At 43.1% G+C, this 19,169-nt stretch overlaps 1 pseudogene; it reads left to right on the plus strand.

Annotated features, from left to right (window-relative positions):
* The first annotated feature begins 2,177 nt into the window (after positions 1-2,177).
* Positions 2,178-2,295, plus strand: LOC126212892 (5S ribosomal RNA; annotated as a pseudogene).
* The last annotated feature ends 16,874 nt before the right edge of the window (positions 2,296-19,169 follow it).

A 19,169-nucleotide genomic window follows, 5' to 3' on the forward strand; every position in this document is an offset into this window, starting at 1 on the left:
CCCGTCTCCAGCCATCCTGATTTAGTTTTTCCGTGATTTCCCTAAATCGTTTCAGGCAAATGCCGGGATGGTTCCTTTCAAAGGGCACGGCCGATTTCCTTCCCCATCCTTCCCTAACCCGAGCTAGCGCTCCGTCTCTAATGACCTCGTTGTCGATGGGACGTTAAACAACACTAACCTAACCTAACCGTCTTCCTCTCGGGACACCTTCGTTCTGGAAATCTGTCTCGATACAAACGTACCGCGCCACGGCTATTGCCCCGTGCTAATCCATACATCAAATGGGCATCTGCCAACTCCGCATTTGTAAACATTGCACTGACTGCAAAACCACATTCGTGATGAACACTAACCTGTTGATGCTACGTACTGATGTGCTTGATGCTAGTACTGTAGATCAATGAGTCGCGTGTCATCACAAGCACCGAAGTCAACATTACCTTCCTTCAATTAGGCCAACTGGCGGTGAATCGAGGAAGTACAGTACATACTGACGAAACTAAAATGAGCTCTAACATGGTAATTAAGCGTTTCCGGACACATGTCCACATAACATCTTTTCTTAATTTGTGTGTGAGGAATGCTTCCTGAAAGTTTGGCCGTATCTTTTTGTAACACCCTGTATATAGAGCGGATGGACGTGTACAGGTATGGAGACACCCTCATGAATCCATGGACCCTGCACATCAGCAGTTGTCAAGCTGCTGGAGGCTCTGTAATGCCGCGGGGCGTATGCAGTTGTAGTGATATGGGACCCCTGATACTTCTAGACAGGTGACACGTACATAAGCATCCTGTCTGATCACCTTTATCTATTGATGTCCATTGTGCATTCCGACGGACTTGAGAAATTCCAGGAGGACAATGCGATACGCCACACGTCCAGAATTTCTCCAGAGTGGCTCCAGGAACACTCTTCTGAGTTTAAACACTTCCACTGGCCACCAAACTCCGCAGACGTGATCATTATTGAGCATGTCTGGGACGTCTTGCAACGTGCTGCTCAGAAGAGATCTCCACTCCCTCATACTCTTACGGTTTTATGGACAGCCCTGCAGGATTTATGGTGGGAATTCCCTCCATTACTATTTCAGACATTAATCGAGTCCATGCCACGTCGTTTTGCTGCACTTCTGTGTGCTTTCGGGAGCCCTACACGTATAAGGCAGCTGTACCAGTTTGTTTGGCTCTTCCGCGTATATATTAACTTCATCTAAAGGACTGCTTATTGGTGCCAGTAGCTAATCAATAAGGCACAGATAGTTTTTTCTGCGTGAAAGACATTTCTGTAGTATTTTTTCGCCTGTCATCAATTCCCATTCTGTTGCCCTGTTTTGATTAAAGAGTCATGCTGAAAAAGGGTACAATATTTCGGCCGTTTCATATTGATTTTTTTCCTATTATTAGTCCTCCGACTGGCTTGATGCGGCCCGCCACTAATTCCTCTCCTGTGCCAACCTCTTCATCTCAGAGTAGCACTTGCAACCTACGTCCTCAACAATTTTATTTGTGGATTCCTCCGTTACTTCTTGGTGGAATAATTCCATATTTTAAGATTGAATAACCAATTCACTGTTTTTGTTCTGCTGATTTTGAAGTATTTTGCAGCTTATCAGGTCATCTTCAGGGAACAGCTGAGTAGTGTCTGGACGGGACACTGGTTCTTAGATAACCAAACATTATAGGTTAAGCCACAATCACTTGCTACGAGTGCTGTGCATCAGACTTGGTTCTTAATGTTGAAATAGCACTTTATACAATGGACAATGTTAAGCACAATAAATAACTGCCGGCCGGGATGGCCGAGCGGTTCGAGGCGCTACAGTCTGGAACTGCGTAACCGCTACGGTCGCAGGTTCGAATCCTGCCGCGGGCATGGATGTGTGTGATATCCTTAGGTTAGTTAGGTTTAAGTAGTTCTAAGTTCTAGGGAACTGATGACCTCAGAAGTTAAGTCCCATAGTGCTCAGAGCCATTATTGAATAAATAACTAAATTACACAATATTACAGGTTACAATGTTATAATGTTTTTTATGTATATCGATCTCTTTATTCCTCAACACTTCTACTCTCACTAGATCTCTGTAGTACCTTCCCAGATGTCTTTGCACATGTCTTATCAACAACACATGTCCTTTCGTCCTGTCTCTAATTAATATTCTCCATATATGCCTTAGCCAACGGCCTTCCCGCAGTGATAACACCGGTTCCCGTCAGATCACCGAAGTTAAGCGCTGTCGGCCTGGGCTAGCACTTGAATGGGTGACCATCCGGTCTGCCGAGCGTTGTTGACAAGTGGGCCTCACTCAGCCCTTGTGAGGCAAACTGAGGAGCTACTTGATTGAGAAGTAGCAGCTCCGGTCTAGGAAACTGACATGCGGTCGTGAGAGCGGTGTGCTGACCACATGCCCCTCCATATCCACATAGAGTGACGCCTGTGGGCTGTGGATGACACGGCGGCCAATCGGTACCTTTGGTCGTTCATGGCCTGTGCGATTCTGAGGACAACCTCCTCAGTATACTAATTTTCAACATACTTCTGTAGCGACACACCTCAAGCGATCTCATTCTCTTCTTTAGCGGTTTTCTCACAATCCATGTCTCACTATAATATAGTGGCGTGCTCCAAAAGAACTCTCCCAGAAATTTCTTCCTAAAATTAAGGCCTTTGTTTGATTCTAGTGGATTTCTTCCCGGCATTCACTCACAGCAATGCGCATCTTCCTCATGGCACTTAATACTGTATTAACTAGTGTTCAATTCCGTTTTTCAGGCGATGTGAGTTGTACGTTAAAAGTAATACGCAGTTTTAGGGATAGGTTACCTGGTGAAGAGGTCACTGGTATATACCTCGTGTACGGGTTCAGTGACTGCAACAAAAGAGCGCGACGCTATGCTTGTTGATTCCTCTGTACTTGTGGCCTTTTCTGTGTTTTGCGTCGTACCTTTATGTAACTCCATATTACAGCCTTCTCTACTGTCGTGAGTAATTTTCGTCTGAACAAAGGTAAGTAGGGAACAAATGGTGTAGGTCGTCATTACATCATTACTTTCTAACGAGCCACCATAGACGTGTGCCAGAAATCTACCCTGAACATTGTACGAAATTTTGACGATGGAGTTCGTGCTCAATTTGTACATATTTTGCTTGTAAATGGTGAACAGAGACATATGACGGAGTCTTCGGCCAATACCGCGATGAGGCGCAGTTTAGTGGTCATATCAACGTTACAAGGCGATCGACATTATAATCAGCCGGTGGCAGGAATATGTCGACTGATTTCCATACTGAGATACGCTGATTGAGACCTAGTCCATTTTGTACAACATGATCTAGACTAAAATCCAGAGAGTGTTTGTCATAATGCGAAACACTGCAACCCTTATATGATACGAACTTCGACCGAACAAAGGAATCTTTATTACTAAATGGCTAGCTTTAAGGTTAATGGTACACTTTTCCAGTTCCAGGTTGCCTACCTAATGGCTTTCAAGCGCAAAAAAAAATTGATTTTCAGTATTTTGTATGATTACGGATCGTATTTAAAAACTGTGTTGTCATAATCCACTCATTAAGAGCTATAATCTCATGTCAAATTTTTAACACAATAAGACAAGTATTACAGCTATAAACTGTGTGTATATCTTGAGGCCGGCCGGGGTGGCACAGCGGTTCTACACGCTTCAGTCCGGAAGCGCGCGACCGCTACGGTCGCAGGTTCGAATCCTGCCTCGGGCATGGATGTGTGTGGTGTCCTTAGGCTAGTTAGGTTTAAATAGTTCTAAGTTCTAGGGGACTGATGACCTCAGATGTTAAGTCCCATTGTACTCAGAGCCACTTTTTTGTATCTTGAGATACCGTAACACACGGTGCGTAAATTAACCAGAGTATTTTCATCCACGATGTTAGGATCAGAGCACTTAGAAACTTTCAACAAAGCGTTCGACAATGTAAAATGTTGAAGGTGTTCGATACTCTGAAAAAAATAGGGATAAACCATAGGGAGAGATGGGTAATATATAATACGTTCAAGAGCCAAGAGGGAATAATAAGAGTGGAGGATCAAGAACGAAATGCTCGGATTAAAAAGAGTGTAAGACAGGGGTGTAGTCTTTCACTCCTACTGTTCAATCAGTACATCGAAGAAGCAATGATGGAAATTAAAGAAAGATTCAGGAGTAGGATTAAAATTGAGGATGAAAGGGTATCAATGATACGTTTGGCTGATGACATTGCTATCCTGAGTGAAAGTGAAGAAGAATTACGTGATCTGCTCAATGGAGAGGTCAGTCTAATGAGTACAGAATATGGATTGAGAGTAAATCTAAGAAAGGCGAAATTAATGAGAAGCAGCAGAAATGAAAACAGGAGAAACTTAACATCAGGATTGATGGTCCCGAAGTAGATGAAGTTCAGGAATTCTTATACCTTGGCAACATAATAACCAATGACGGACGGAGCAAGGAGGACATAAAAAGCAGACTAGCACTGCAAAAAGGCATTCCCGGCCAAAAGCAGTCTACTAGTATCAAACATAGGCCTTAATTTGAGGAAGAAATTTCTGGGAATACACGTTTGGAGCACAGTATTCTATGGTAGTGGAACATGGACTGTGGGAAAGCCGTAATGGACAAGGATCGAAGCACTTGAGATGTGGTGCTACAGAGGAATGTTGGAAAGTAGATGCACTGATAAGGAATGAGGAGGTTCTGCGCAAAATCGGAGAGGGAAAGAATATATGAAAAACACTGACAAGGAGAAGGGACATGATGAAAGGACATCTGTTAAGACATCAGGAAAGAAATTCCATAGTATTAGAGGAAGCCGTAGAGGGCAAAAACTGTAGAGGAAGAAAGAGATTGGAATACAAATTGGAAATTTATGATACGTTCATATGGGACCAAACTGCTGAGGTCATCGGTCCCTAGGCTTATAAACTACTTAATCTAACTTAACTATCTGACACTAAGGACAACACACACACCCGAGCCCGAGGGAGGACTCGAACCTCCGATGGGGGGAGCCGCACGGATCGTGACAATGCGACTAAGACCGCGCGGCTACCCCATGCGGCGACTGGAATACATCCAGCAGATAATTGAGGACGTAGATTGCAAGTATGAAGAGTATGGCACAGGAGAGAAATTCGTGGCGAGCCGCGTCAAACTAGTCAGAAGACCGATGACTAAAAAAAAAAAAAAAAGTGATGTACTGCGTCACACGTAATCAATTTCCTGTAAAAGTGGTCGCATTGTGAACATGCCTTCAAATCGTTGTAGAGCGGAAATAGTACGTTTCCGGACATGGGCTACAATTCAAAATACCATGTGACCTCTACAAGTCCTAGCTGTTTGTAACGGGAATTTCCGAACATCCTGTGTACGTCTGTCCCGAGTAAGATGCTAAACGGACAAATTTGCCTTATAAATTGAAGACTATGTTTCTGCTCCGTTTTACGTCGTTAAAGAAATGACTATCAAGCTCATTGTCAACGAAATGAGAGAGCATAGGAAAATGCCGAACATTTCAGCGCTAGCCCAAAAAAATTACTGCTTGCTATGCTGTTTGAGGCCCTTTTTCGTCCTGCTGTACATCGAACCAATTAACGTTTGGAATGCTCTAGCTGTCGTTTTATTTGGAATAGTTGCGCCGGCCTCCTGGCGTGTTTCATTACGCGGCCGTTAAATAATCAGGGGTAGCGAGATAAACGACCGGAGGTGCCGCAGGGGTGGGCGGGGACAGGAATGGAATAAAGATGGCGCCCGCGCTAACCGTCCGAGTGCCGAGTGGCTATAAATTGGGCCCGCTCGCATTAAATCTGGTCTGGACTTCGGGCGGTGTGTTGTGTCGTGCTGCATAGCCGGCAGACTCTGTGCGTTCAACGCCTCCGTCGCTGACATCCATTCGTGTGGAGATAAACCGACATAACAGCTAGTGAACATCGATATACATTTCTTGTAAACGTCGACTGCTAGCGACGTTGTTGTAGAGTGCGCAACAGCAATTGGCTCTTACCTGCACAGACGATGCGGAAGAGGAGGGGATAATGTTGCTGCTGAGGGTCCTTTGTGAGCGACCATCGGGCGGTAGGCGAGGTGCAGTTGACAGTTGAAACCTGTACACAGACGTTCAGGGTGTCTACAACTAAACCTGCGCTGCTTGAGAGGGCGTCCGGGAAGAATAAGTGATCGTGGGACAATGAAACGGCGCGGAAACATTTATAAGAACAAGAGGAAGAGAAATAACAAAGAAACAGTTAAAAGAGCAACATGTGAGTTAACGAACATTTCGCTCTGATTTAAGCATATGGCCGAAAGAGACAGCCTTCAGGAATTGTGAAATGAACCCTGTTGCAGATTCGCCACGAGGTGGGCAAATTCAGAGGCATCTATCGTGCTGAATGAGGCCTAAGTGCTGTAATGTGCGAGTGAGATAGACGAGAATCCATGTCATAGGGAAACACAGTAGAAGCTGTTTGTGGCCAGGGAGACATAGCAGTTTAAATATGGCGGACCTAAGATCGGCCACAAAGGGAAACATTTATAAATATTATTAAATTCTGTAGTAATTAAGGGAATGAAGCCATAGTAATTTTAATTTAGTCTCCTTCTTAAAATTTTCATGGTGATCCCAATAAAACTTGAATATTGATCGTATCTATGATAGTTTACAATTTACTGCTAAAGTGAAATTAACAAGTTTTGTAACAAAGACCTGAATGCTAAAATCTGAATGCTTTGGTCGATCTTAACGAACGACATTTCATACAGAAGCGCATCATTGAAATGATAAATGTTGTAAATATCAACTCTGTAACTTTATTCGCAGGCCGGTGTGGCCGAGCAGTTCTAGGCGCTACAGTCTGGAACCGCGCGACCGCTACGGTCGCAGGTTCGAATCCTGCTTCGGGCATGGATGTGTGTGATGTCCTTAGGTTAGTTAGGTTTAAGTAGTTCTAAGTTCTAGGGAACTGATGACCTCAGATGTTAAGTCACATAGTTCTCAGAGCCATTTGAACCATTTTTTGTAACTTTATTTGTCTAACAGATATAGTAAATTCAAGTTATCAGCATTTTCAGTTAAGTATCAGATCATCATTTCCTCCACACAAAACACAATTTACGATGGCAGCATGACAACTTATTGAATCATTAGGTAACAGAACATTTGTTGAAAAGTTTAGTGCGTAATAGTTACTTTTATTCTACAATTATTTATCAGAAAGCACAATGGTGCAGGGCTACTGGCCATGACATTCAGAGTTAAGAAGGAAACTGCACTGGTTTTATGTAAAAGAATTTAACGTTTATTATGTGATGGATATTATTGTTACTTTATTTAAAATGTGAAAGTGGTCAAGCTTTCATGATTTAAATATGTTTAAATGTAAAATAATGTAGAATAAGCTGTAGCCAATCGGACGACTTTAGATAAGGGAACTGCTCTAGTCAGTTGAGCGAGGATGTTCGGCGCGCGGGAAACTCGGCCGGGGACGAGCAGAGGGACAGTATTGGTGGAGACGCGAAAGCGAACGGTCGGTCTTTAGGTAGCTAGGAAGTGAAACGACATAGAAAATTGCGCGTTGTGTGGTATCGCGGGACTTAGTCTCTGAGCGATGAGCAGCTGTGCGCCTAGTGTGAACTCTAGCTTTTCGCTTAGTTAACGAGATGGAGTATTGGACTTGTCATTGTCGATGGGATTGTGAATGATCGAAGTGTGTCAAATGGGTATTCCCTCGAGTGTAACAGAAGTTCTAAATACGACCACTTTCGCTATTAGTTTGCTTTGTGAATAAACGTTATTCTAACCAAATCGCATCTGTGTGGCCTACATTATTTACGGGTCTTTAATTTAGCTCCCGATATTATTATTGCTGTTGTTATATGTTATGTTAACGTTGTATGTTTCATACAATTTCGCAAAATTGCCATCAGCCAGGCAATTTGACCAAAGGGTCACAAGTGTCTAATTTAGGGTGTGTAATACGACACATGCAGTTCAACCTCTATATGAATTCGAGCCAATCGATGAGATTGTGAACGATCGAAGTGTGTCAAATGGGTATTCCCTCGAGTGTAACAGAAGTTCTAAATACGACCACTTTCGCTGTTAGTTTGCTTTGTGAATAAACATTATTCTAACCAAATCGCAACTGTGTGGCCTACATCATTTACGGGTCGTTAATTTAGCTCCCGATATTATTATTACTGTTGTTATATGTTATATTAACGTTGTATGTTTCATAAAATTTCGCAAAATTGCCATCAGCCAGGCAATTTGACCAAAGGGTCACAAGTGCCTAATTTAGGGTGTGTAATACGACACATGCAGTTCAACCTCTATATGAATTCGAGCCAAGACATTTCTACGAAGAGGAATCGCATGTGAGCCAGAACATCTTCGAGATGTTAGCTCTGAAACATTTTAGTTTCAACATGAGTGGGTAATATTTGTTAATTGCGTACCATGCTTATGTTGCAGGTTACAAACGTTGCTGAATGTGACGACCATCCGCATCCACATTAGCCTGGAAGTTTATACAGACAAGATTTCGCATCCGTTCGCAGTACTTTTTGAACGATGGTCCATAGTGTTCAGCTGTCGCCACACAGCCCGTGCACACAGATCGCACACTGCGTCCAGCATTCTCTGCTGTGCCAACAGTAACTTCTTCAAACTTTTGTAGCGCAATTGGCCGTCAGCGTTTCCCAGGAGCAACTGCCGACTCAGCAAGTTAATTGTAACTTCCGAATATATTCTTCAACACCAATTTGGAAAGAGGATTTCTCCATATTTCTTTAATGCGTCGGTACTCGCGATGAGCAACAACACTATTACTGCTCTTTTGACAAAACATTTACGAGTAAAGTCGTGCTGACCTTGTCTAGATCCATGTTGACTGGCTACAAGTATATCGCACACTCAGGCTTATGTGTCAACACCACCTCGCCTTGCCAGTGCGGGCAACAACGCCACTGACAACGTAAAACCATCAGCGAACAGTCTGAGAACCAACCCTATAAAGTTGGGTACTGTGGCGCTCTATTTGTGTCGGCTCCATGGTGATGGTTGTCCCAGTCTGGTTGACATGGAACAGCGTCCGTCGATCGCGACGGCTCCGATCTGTAACTGTTAAAAACAAACCCCTCGCTTGGTTGATTAGTTTCTGGCAGTATCTCCCTTAGACTGACATCAGCGTATCGACGGAGCAGCACGCCGGATGTGTAAGAGCAGCCCTTGTTTAAATTTGAAGCGCTGGTCGTCGAAGTCTGTCGGTCTTCTTTACTTCGAACCCTCCGCGACTGCACCACTCCGTACGGCAACAACTCCATTGTTGTGAAACCATTAACCAAATATGCTTCGCGTGTTCGCGACAGGCTGATAAGCTTACGTGAATTTGATAACTGTAGTTCTTATGCCCGGTTTGCGAATGAGTGTTCAAACGCAGATAATAGGGTATCTCGAATTATAAAGTCCATCACTCAAGCCGATGCCACATCATAGTTTTGCGAGGATGTTGATTTATTAATTAATATAGCGTCGTCAAGGCGTCGCTACGGTGTTAATTCAACAACTAATACGACGTAAATCCAGAGATAAAATACTCTTCTGACAACGTACAGGAAGCGTCGTATTTCGGCGTAAACTTGCTGTTCACTGTCAATAAAGTCACTAAATCACCTTTAACTTCTGCGTTCCCTCGAGAAATAGTTAATTTCACAATTACGCAGTAAATTTCCATTAAATGACGTATCTGACTCGAAGTATTAAGGTTATATTGGAGTTAATTGAACTTCGTAATTAGTCAAACCTGCACTGAAAACACACCGATCTGTCATTCAGGATATTGAATATATTTGCATCAGCGATTCTGACACTGACTACAGCGTCCCACAACACGGCGTAACTCTTAAGTTCTTCGTGACCCTGTGTAGCTGTTTCCTACTCAAGGATAGTAATAGAATTTATGTCGGCGGTTGGTATATTGCTGTGTCCTTTGATGTTCGTGATAATCACACATCACGAAGGCTAAGTCCCAGAATTAATCAGGTATCGCACGATTTACTTTTCTTTCATATCACTGCTCCGTTGTCTGGCTAAACCGTAAATGATATTTTACTTTAGTTCGAAATTATGACTAGTACGTCAAGTCGATACTGGAAAACTTCTAAAACTTCAGATCGGTTTGAAACAATCTAGTAGCGTTCAATAGGCTTACTACTATTGTGACGTCTACAAGAGAGGCTGAATTGACATCTCCATTGCGTCTTACATTGTAGTCGCAGTGAACTTACAGCTCGATGCGGCTACAACTTTCTTCTTGGATAAATGTTGTCTCTGATGTATTTATGGTCTGGGCTTTGACCTTTGTAAAGAATATATTTTGAATGATTTATTTAAAGTTTCAGGCTTCGTATCATCTGATAATGTTTCATTTACTCCATTCTTTATAATAAACATTATTAGCTACATAGTATTCCTGTTAGTCAAACTTGAAATAGTGTTAATTTTGTTGTCAGCATCTCTCGCCAATGTCAGGATAACTACTTTTGCTATTTCTTTACTACCAAAGGGCTTTCATTAGGGGTTCCATATTTGGGGTGTTACAGTACCCATTCCGTAAAGACGAGGGCGTGGTGAAAAGTAATGCCTCAAGTTTCTTATGTGTAAACTATTAAAACTTTTTAAATAAACCTTATTAATGTTCATCTGTATTCTTCATATCTGTGAATTAATTTCTCAACTTATTCACACTGGCTACGAATAAATTTCTACCGACAAGATACGAGTTTGTTGGTAGCATCAACGTAGAATGACTTTGTTGACAGAGCCACTATCTTACCTCTAGTTCCACCGCTTCCTCACTATTCAAGTGAAGTCCTCAATAGTGTCCTTTAAGTTTTGGAAACAGATGAAAATCGGATGGTGTCAAGTCAGGACTGGAGGATGATCGATGACAGGGGAACCCAAGGCGTCGGACTGTTGCCCATGTCGCAGCGCTCGTGTGAGGTCTGACATTGTCTTGGTGAAGGAGAGAGTGCTGCACGTGTAGGCGTTAAGAATAAAGATGTAGAATGTTAACAACATTTGTTTTACTTGAAAAGCTTTAACAGTTTTCATATAAAACATTCGGAGGCTAAGCTTTTCAGCATGCAATAGTAATTTCCAGTCTACAGAGACTTAAGTAGCAAAACTGTAACTACAACCTCTCTGTATTTATTGCGTAACTTATAACCTACAGCTAGTGAGTCCGAAAACGAACGTATAATTGGTTCAAATGGCTCTGAGCACCATGGGACTTGACTTCTGAGGTCATCAGTCCCCTAGAACTTAGAACTATTTAAACCTAACTAACCTAAGGACATCACACACACACATCCATGCACGTGGCAGGATTCGAACCTGCGACCGTAGCGGTCGCGCGGTTCCAGACTGTACTGCCTAGAACCACTCGGCTACTGCGGCCGGCCGAACGTATAAGCAGGTTGCCGCATAATGACCAATAATCTGACAAATGTAGATGTTCAGAATCAATAATTTCTCATTGTGGCACTGAAAAACGTAAGTCGCACAAACAACAGATGGACCGAAATAAAACGACAGCGACTGCGTGTTGCCGGACGATATCTCGTAAAATAGGAAAGGGGAAAGAAACTGAGCAAAGCCGGCAGTGATTCTTACTACGGTACTAACAGTGTGAAACAAAGAACACGCATCACACGGATAATACATGTCAGATCCCTGACTAGCTGTACAGGAATATTAATTAAAATAAAATTTTCTTACCCTTCTTCTGTGTCTAACGGAAACAGTGAACCCTTGGGAAGCGCTTGTAGCTATGTTTCCCCATCCTTCTTTATTCACTTTACTGAGCGTATTGAAGAGCTAGCGTTTCCTCTAAAGCTCTCAGCCACGGTTTTCAATGAGATCTTTGTTCCTTCGTTTGCGTCTTGAGACAAAAATAACCCATTGCATTCTGTTGTTTGACTAACAATGAACTGTAAAGAAGGTAGTATGGGATACATCCCAACGTTAATCGACGAAATAGCTGATATTCTCAGTATACATTGCTCGCCATTAAAACTGCAGATTACGTGATTAAATGTGTAGGTGATTGGGAGCATACAGAGTGCAAAATCTGGTACCCGGAGCTACCACTTATGCCAGCAACCACCGCCTTAACCCGGCAAAGCAGAGATGTTTATGGCACTTAGATGACACATACGTGCATGTGTTTCCACGCTGCTTCAACTCCACCGCAGAGTTAATCAGTCGCAGTGCCGTCTCTTGACCGACAATGATAAAAATGTGTCAGTGGGTGAGAACGTGATGGCTCTGTCAATAGCTGAAGCTACTCTGTATGGAGGTGACTCAAGACAGCATGGATAAATGGCGGTCGTGCGAAATCTTGTTGAAAGATAATGTCACAAAGACTTAGGGTAAAATCGCTGGCCTTATTACGTCAGAAATGGAATCGCTGTTGCCCAAATTACCAGTTACGCTAGCCAGATGTGATAGTGTGGTGTACCTACAGGCACCGCATTTACCATCCCGGTAGCAAATGTTTAGTATAACTCGACACATAGTGAGACGGTGACTGGTGGAACAAACGGCAGTCACGAGCGGTCGGTGACGACTGATTTACACATAATGAGATGTGCCAGATTTGGAAGAGCTATCCCTGAAGGTAGGATGCACGAAGACTGGGATGTCATGTTACAATGTCCAGCTACGTTAATGTGTCCATTTCTCAAAAGTCTGAACAGCAACCTGTTGCAGCACAGATCGCTGTAAGACGCACAGGTTGGGAGTCAATGAGGTTCTGGAAGTGTAGACAGAGATGTGGAACCGTACAGTCTCCCCTGCTGTGGCCAGGTGCACTAGGTATCTCGGTTGAGAATCCATGGCTCGAATAGCCCGACAGAGGTGGTCCCACGGATTCTCGATTGTGTTTAAATGCGAAGAGTCTGGTGAACAGGGGAGTACGGTAAGCTCATCCTCGTACTCTTCGAACCACAAAACTACACTTCGAGCTGTGCGACACGTTGCATTGTCCTGCTGGTAGATACCACTGTATCGAGTAAAAGTAAAGTGTATGTAGGGGTGGACGTGGTCCTGAAGGATAGATGCATATATGTGTTGATCCTTTCCGCCTTCCAGAATGACGAGATCACCCACGGAAAGCGACGAAAAATGTCACCAGACCATAACGCTGGACCTTTCCGACGACTGTTACAGGGTCTGTGCTTTCAGACGTATCGCGCTGTACACGCTAACGGCCATGTGTGCGATGGAGCATAAAACGTGATTATTCTGAAAAGGCTACCTATCGCCAATCAGTGGACGTCCAGTTACGGCAATGGCTTGCAAATTCCAGCCTTCGTCACCGATGAACTGCTGTCAGAATGGGTGCAGGAACCAGGCGCGTGTTGCGGAGGCCCGTACACAGCAACGATCGCTGAACGTTCGTTGTGGAGACAGTGTTGGTAGCCACTTTGGTCGCTGGGTGGTGAGCTGCTCAATAGTTGCAAGTCCATCTCGGCGTACACATCTCCGCACACGACGTTCACTTCTGCCATCTATTACCTGAGGTGCACCGCAGTTGCCTCAGCACCAGTTTTGAATAGAACCATTTGTCATGCACGGTATACTTTAACTACGGCGGCACGTGAACAGTTTACAAACTTCGTCATTTCGGAAATGCATCCACCTTTGGGCCGAAAGCCATCGATCATCTCCCTTTTGGACATTAGGTGAATCGCTCCGTTTCTGCATTAGGACAACGACTGCACTCTTTTCTGCGTCGCCAGACGTGCTTTATATACCCTCCACTGCTAGTTCTACCACCTCCTGGTAGTGAGTGGTTAATGCACGTTGATGTCGAACGTAGGTGACCGTCACATTAATGTGACTGGATCGTGTAGGTAGTAGAGAGATAGCAACAAGGATGCTCGAAGTGCACAGGTTTACAGTGTTATGCAACTGAAGCGGTCGCCTCTTGGGAACAATGGGGCGGAATCGTCCAGCGCTCATGACGATCGTGCGTTTTTGCACTGCTTGTAAGGTGTCCACATTTTCGGGTCTTACATAAGCTGCACGATACCGAATAAAATTCCCAGCAAATAACGATATTATTGACAATAGGAAACAATTAGAGCCATCTCATGTACGGAATAACAAACGATTTACCCTTTTAACGACAGGGTCATGCGTTATACAGGGTGATTCAAAAAGAATACCACAAATTTAAAAATGTGTATTTAATGAAAGAAACATAATATAACCTTCTGTTATAAATCATTACAAAGAGTGTTTAAAAAGGTTTTTTTCACTCAAAAACAAGTTCAGAGATGTTCAATATGGCCCCCTCCAGACACACGAGCAATATCAACCTGATACTCCAACTCGTTCCACACTCTCTGTAGCATATCAGGCGTAACAGTTTGGATAGCTGCTGTTATTTCTCGTTTCAAATCATCAATCGTGGCTGGGAGAGGTGGCCGAAACACCATATCCTTAACATACCCCCATAAGAAAAAATCGCAGGGGGTAAGATCAGGGCTTCTTGGAGGCCAGTGATGAAGTGCTCTGTCACGGGCTGCCTGGCGGCCGATCCATCGCCTCGGGTAGTTGACGTTCAGGTAGTTACGGACAGTGTTTATACCAACGTTTAATACACCACCTATCAGGAGGTTTAACACCATACTTCGTTCGAAACGCACGCTGAACAACTGTCGTCGATTCACTTCTGCCGTACTCAATAACACAAAAAGCTTTCTGTTGAGCGGTCGCCATCTTAGCATCAACTGACGCTGACGCCTAGTCAACAGCGCCTCAAGCGAACAAATGTACAACTAAATGAAACTTTATAGCTCCCTTAATTCGCCGACAGATAGTGCTTAGCTCTGCCTTTTGTCGTTGCAGAGTTTTAAATTCCTAATGTTGTGGTATTCTTTTTGAATCACCCTGTATAACAAAGTGAACGCAGCTTGGACACGGACAGGGCAGGTGGCTAAGGACACTGGAACGACTCAGTTAGCTTTAACAAAGAAAGTCCAGGTGCACTGCAGAAATAAATAAGGGAAAATCAGTATAATACCTATCAGTATAAACACGGCCGAGACGCAAGTAAGTGGCCAGAGTACCTTAACGAGTGGAGACCCGCGCAAGAAAGATAAGAATTTACCTTTAATGTTGGAGCGGTTGGCTGAAGCCAGACGTGTGACGTAGTAGAATCAAGGTGGGGATGGTAACGTCTGCGTGTGGTAAGGGCGCCACTCTGACACTAGTGAGGGCGGTACGCTTCACGTATCGTGGTGACAAACGTAAGGCGATAGTTAAATATTCCTGCGGGAATCTTTTCTGGCTGAATTTTGTTCACGTCGCTTCAGTCTAGAGCGAGTGTGCAATTACCATTAACTTCGACCAGGGAAATTTGAACATTCCATGGAACGCAGAGCATTTCAGACTGATTACTTTCAGTCAAGGCCAGAGTAGGGAATTGGCGATTTCAGATCCAGCACGGAGACAACGCCGCCACAGTTGCCGTTTGGTAATGTACGAGGCGCTTTTGGCGAAATTAAATGATGAGTCCAATTTTGCGAGAGTTGCACACTCCAACATGCGTACGCTTTGAACAGAGAAATTCAAGAGCTAATTACTAACCTACCCTCCAGTCTTCATCGTCATCATTCATCCCAATTACGGTCGCAGGAAGGCAATGGCAAACCACCTCCGCTAGGACCTTGCCTAGTACAGCGGTGCGGGTCCCCTCATCGTCCCCTATGCTCTGTCAATGAGTATGGGACTTCATCATCCTCCAATGGGTACATGAGAATAGATTAGATAAAGTCATCCTCCCCCAACTTAGTTCATCGTACAGCTACATTGTAGGTGTAATTTTCACTGCTAAAGATTTACTTGTTTCAATTAATAACATTTTCACATACAGGGAATCGTTTGATTAATTAGATATTCAATGTAAATATTACTTGATTTATGGAGAGAAGAAGTAATTAAACTTGCTTATTGATTATAACTTGATTATTGAGAGCTTTGGTAAATTAAATGTAATATGGAAAAGGGAAAGATTGCGTAATCATTTTTGCTTAAATCCCAAACTTGTCATTAATATCAATTTATGTATTCTTGGAATGTCACAGTAGCATTTTTGATTACTTTGAGATAGTGCCAGAATTAATAGCTATGTGGAATGTCTGTTTACCACTGTGGTATTGAGAAGATAGTCAGAACGTCATCCTTTGCCACATTCAAAATTAACAAATCCAACGACACATTACATGGTGGCAGGTCATTTTGCGCGGTATATACTGTATGGGATGTTTTCTCAAATAGGCAACTGCCTGTTTGATCAAAATAACCCAATGCATTCTGTTGTTCGACTAACAATGAACTGTAAAGCAAGTAGTATGCGATACATCCCAACGTTAATCGATGAAATAGCTTATATTCTCAGTATAGAGTGCTGGCCATTAAAACTGCAGATTACGTGATTAAATGTGTAGGTGATTAGGAGCATAGACAGTGGAAAATCTGGTACATGGAGGTACCACTTATTCCACCAACCACCGCCTTAACCCAGCAAGGCAGAGATGTTTATGGCACTTAGATGACACATACGTGCATGTCTTTCCACGCTGCTTCAACTTCACCGCAGAGTTAATCAGTCGCAGTGCCGTCTCTTGACCGACAATGATAAAATTGTGTCAGTGGGTGAGAGCGTGCTGGCTCTGTCAATAGCAGAAGCTACTCTGTACGGAGGTGAGTCAGGACAGCTTGGATAACTGGCGGTCATGCGAAATCTTGTTGAAAGATAATGTCACAATGATAAAATTGTGTCAGTGGGTGACAGCGTGCTGGCTCTGTCAATAGCTGAAGCTACTCTGTGCGGAGGTGAGTCAGGACAGCATGGAGAACTGGCGGTCATGCGAAATCTTGTTGAAAGATAATGTCACAAAGACTTAGAAGATGGGGCAAAATCACTGGCCTTATTGCGTCAGAAATGGAATCGCTGTGGCCCAGATTACCAGTTACGCTAACCAGATGTGATAGTGCGGTGTACCTACAGGCGCCGCATTTAACATTCCGGTAGCAAATGTTTAGTATAACTCGGCACACAGTAAGACGGTGACTGGTGGAACAAGCGGCAGTCACGAGCGGTCGGTGATGACTGAGTTTTCGTAGCGAACATCTATCTAGGAACGGGGTCAAAAACGCAACAGGGTTGTCCTAAGCGTACAAAATCAGTCGAGAGTGAATACCGAAAGACATAAACGCGTGAAAGAAAGAACTGTCGAACACTGAATGAAATGGTCAGCTTGATGACTTCAGGTGGTAACAAGCAGAGTTGAGCCAGCTACAATATTTCAGACTCCACATCGCTACAGCGACTTGACGGGAAATCTGAAATAATGTTGGATAATGATCCCATGACATCACGGAATGAGCTTGGCTCGTCGGGTGTAAATGCCTGAAAATTCTAAACTTAACTTTTATTACTGGCCACGTCTACTAGTATGAAACGCAGGGCTCATATAAGAAAAACGTTTCTGAGAACGTTCGTCTGGGGCACAGCACTGTATTGTAATGAAACATGGACTGTGGGAAAACCGGAGCAGAAGAGAATCGTGGTATTTGAGGTGTGGTGCTACAGTAGAATATTGAAAATTAGATATACTAGTAAGGTAAGGAATGAGGGGGTGTTCCGCAGAATCGGCGAGGAAAGGAATATATGGAAGCGGTGACAAAAAGAAGTGACAGGATGATAGGACACCTCTTAAGACATCAACAAATAATTTCCTTGGTACTAGATGGGACTGCAGAGGGTAAAAACTGTAGATGAAGACAGGAATTGGAATACATCTAGCAAATAAAAATAGAAAAGAGTAAAAATAGTAGAGGAACATAGAAATTAGAATACATGCAGCAGATAATTGATGGTATAGGTTGATAATGCTACACTGAGATGAAAAATTTGGCATCAGACCAGTCGAAAGATTGTGACTCAAAACTAATAAAAAGAAATAGAGAGAAAGGGCCATATTTCCTATATTTCTTGATTTAATGATAGTATTAAAATACGGGGCAGGAGGAAATGGATCAGCATTATCGTGTTTGGAAAACTTTGAAGCCTGTATAGAAGAATGTCTTACGCAGAAAGTAAATAATATTGAATTACCATCTACACATATTACCAATGGACCTAATGAAAATGCTTTAGTAAGCCTTACTCAAGGATGCCGAATGTTCAAAGTATCTCTGCGAGAAGATCACTCATCCATCATTCACAGTTCAGTTCACCAATAGTCACTGAACATTATGCGCACTACTCTGTCTCTCTCGCTCTCTTTTCCCTCCCCCCTCCCCCCTACCTCCCTCCCTATGCCTCTCCCTCCCCCCTCTCTATCTCTCTCCCTCCTTCTCCCTCTCCCTCTCTCTCTCTCTCTCTCTCTCTCTCTCACACACACACACACACACACACAAGTGCGTGCGGGTACACATCTCTTAGCTGGCGCAGAAGAAATTCGTTATTATTTCTCAGTTGTCTCTCTTGTAGCTGAGTCTGCTCTCTGCGTAATGAATAAAATGCTGAGCATAAGTAAGTGTTAGGAAGTTCGTATTAATTATCAGAGGCTTGAGACTCTTGATTTACTTACCATGTGCACTACATTTTTATCACACGATACTATTTTATACAATAACAGGTATTCTTTCACCCATTCGTATTTTTACAACTTCCTGCTTCATTGTACCAACTTCTCTACCGCAAATTTAAACTACTTTTCAAATATCTCAACATTCGCAGGTTTGAGTTTCGTTTACTCCCTTTAACATTAACTCCACATGAAAATAAGAGACAGTGGAAATGTCAAAGCGGTATTACGTATCTTAAGGCTTTAGTTATTGGTGACAGTCAAGACATATAGCAGAATTTGACAACACTGCAGTATTAAGAATATAATGAAGTAGGTGGATGGTTGTTTTCACAATAGAAACTAGTGCAACTTATCATGGAATTCAAAATGGTTTCTATTAGTTCAGAGAATTCAGTTCTTCTATCCCAGCACTATATCGTTTGCCAAAACGGTCGCAACGTTTATTTCGTGCAAAATTTATCCTTTGACTAGAACAGTGTCTTTGAAAATA

The sequence above is a fragment of the Schistocerca nitens genome, chromosome 1, assembly GCF_023898315.1.
Source record: "Schistocerca nitens isolate TAMUIC-IGC-003100 chromosome 1, iqSchNite1.1, whole genome shotgun sequence".
NCBI classification, from domain to species: domain Eukaryota; kingdom Metazoa; phylum Arthropoda; class Insecta; order Orthoptera; family Acrididae; genus Schistocerca; species Schistocerca nitens.